We start from the raw sequence: 2566 nt of genomic DNA, 5'->3' as shown, positions 1-2566 counted from the left end.
CCAAGCTTCATAGAGGGATTCACCATCTTTTTGTTTGAAGGTTTGAACATCCACTCTCAGCTTGCTCAGCTTTTGAGGAGGAAAGAATTTATCCAAGAAGGTTGTGACCAGCTTATCCCAGGAGTCCAGGCTATCCTTAGGTTGTGAATCCAACCATATTCTAGCTCTGTCTCTTACAGCAAAAGGGAAAAGCATGAGTCTGTAGACTTCAGGATCAACTCCATTCGTCTTTATAGTCTTACAGATCTGCAAGAACTCAGTTAAAAACTGGTAAGGATCTTCAGATGGAAGTCCATAAAACTTGCAGTTTTGTTGCATTAAGGCAACTAGCTGAGGTTTCAGCTCAAAGTTATTTGCTCCAATGGCAGGAATGGAGATGCTTCTTCTATCAAATTTGGACATTGGCTTTGTGAAGTCACCAAGCATTCTCCTTGCATTATTATTATTTTCGGCTGCCATCTCCTTCTCTTGTTCTAATATTTCTGAAAGGTTACCTTTAGATTGTTGTAACTTAGCTTCTCTTAATTTTCTCTTCAGAGTCCTTTCAGGTTCTGGGTCAATCTCAACAAGAGTGCCTTTATCCTTGTTCCTGCTCATATGAAAGAGAAGAAAATAAGAAAAGAAAGAGGAATCCTCTATGTCACAGTATAGAGATTCCTTTATGTTAGTATAAAAAGAAAGGGGGGAAGAAAATAGAAGAAGGGGTTCGGATATTTATGTGAAGAGAGGTGAAGAGAAGTGTTAGTAATTAAATAATTAAATAGAATAAGAAAAGAGAGGGAGAATTTTGAAAATAATTTTGAAAAGGGGGTTAGTAATTTTCGAAAATTAAAAATAAGATTAAAATTAAAATTTAAAACAAAAAGAATTTTTGAAAAAAAAAAAAGAAGTATTTTCGAAAATTAGAGAGGGAAGAGTAGTTAGTTGGTTTTGAAAAAGATAGGAAACAAACAAAAAGTTAGTTAGTTAATTGAAAAGGATATTAAAATCAAAATTTGAAAAGATAAGAAGATAGAAGGTTATATAAGATATTTTGAAATCAAATTTTGAAAAAGATAAAATTTTTGAAAAAGATAAGATAAAAGATAAAAAGATTTAATTTAAAAATTTTAAAATTACTTACTTCACTAACAAGAAACTACAAGATAAGATTCTAGAACTTAAAGATTGAACCTTTCTTAACAAGAAAGTAACAAACTTCAAATTTTTGAATCAATCACATTAATTATTAGTGAATTTTCGAAAATATGATATAAAGATAAGAAAAAGATTTTGAAAATATTTTGAAAAAGATTTTTGAAATTTTCGAAAAATAGAAAAAAATGAAAAAAATATAATTTTTGAAAAAGATTTTGAAAAGATAAGATTTTTAAAATTGAAAATTTGACTTGACTTGTAAGAAACAACTAATTTTGAAAATTTTTGACTAAGTCAACACAAATTTTCGAAAATTATGAGGGAAATAAGGAAAAGATATTTTTTTATTTTTGAAATTTTGAAGATGAGAGAGAAAAACATAAAAATGACCCAAAACTTAAAAATTTTGGATCAAAACACAAAATGCATGCAAGAACACTATGAATGTCAAGATGAACACCAAGAACACTTTGAAGATCATGATGAACATCAAGAACATATTTTTGAAAAAATTTTAATGCAAAGAAAACATGCAAGATACCAAACTTAGAAATCTTCAATGCATGGACTCTAACAAACGAAAAATGCATATGAAAAACAACAAACAACACAAAACAAGAAATCATCAAGATCAAACAAGAAGACTTATCAAGAACAACTTGAAGATCATGAAGAACACTATGAATGCATGAAATTTTTGAAAAATGCAAGAAAAATTTTAAAAGCATGCAATTGACACCAAACTTAAAAATTAGCACAAGACTCAAACAAGAAACACAAAATATTTTTGATTTTTATGATTTTCTAATTTTTTTGTATTTTTATTTTAATTTTTTCGAAAAACATGGTTAGAAAAACGAAAAAGAAAAGAAAAATTTTGAAAAGAAAATTACCTAATCTGAGCAACAAGATGAACCGTCAGTTGTCCAAACTCGAACAATCCCCGGCAATGGCGCCAAAAACTTGGTGGACGAAATTGTGATAAAAGAGTTCCAGGCACTGTTAGAGAAGCTCACAACTCCGTTCAACTTAACCAGCAAGTGTACTGGGTCATCCAAGTAATAAACCTTACGTGAGTAAGAGTCGATCCCACAGAGATTGTTGGTATGAAGCAAACTATGGTCACCTTGTAAATCTCAGTTAGGCAAATTAAATTGGTTTATGATGAGTTCGAAAACTAATAATAAAAAGAAAATAAAAGGGATAGAAATACTTATGTAAATTAATAGTGGGAATTTCAGATAAGTGTATGGAGATGCTGTGCTCCTCTTGAATCTCTACTTTCCTATTACAGTCATCCAATCCTTCCTACTCCTTTCCATGGCAAGCTGTATGTAGGGCATCACCGTTGTCAATGGCTACATCCCATCGTCTCAGTGAAAATGGTCCAAATGCTCTGTCACAGCACGGCTAATCATCTGTCGGTTCT

This window comes from Arachis duranensis, chromosome 3 (assembly GCF_000817695.3).
Source record: "Arachis duranensis cultivar V14167 chromosome 3, aradu.V14167.gnm2.J7QH, whole genome shotgun sequence".
NCBI classification, from domain to species: domain Eukaryota; kingdom Viridiplantae; phylum Streptophyta; class Magnoliopsida; order Fabales; family Fabaceae; genus Arachis; species Arachis duranensis.
Note: the sequence above shows the minus strand (reverse complement) of the source record.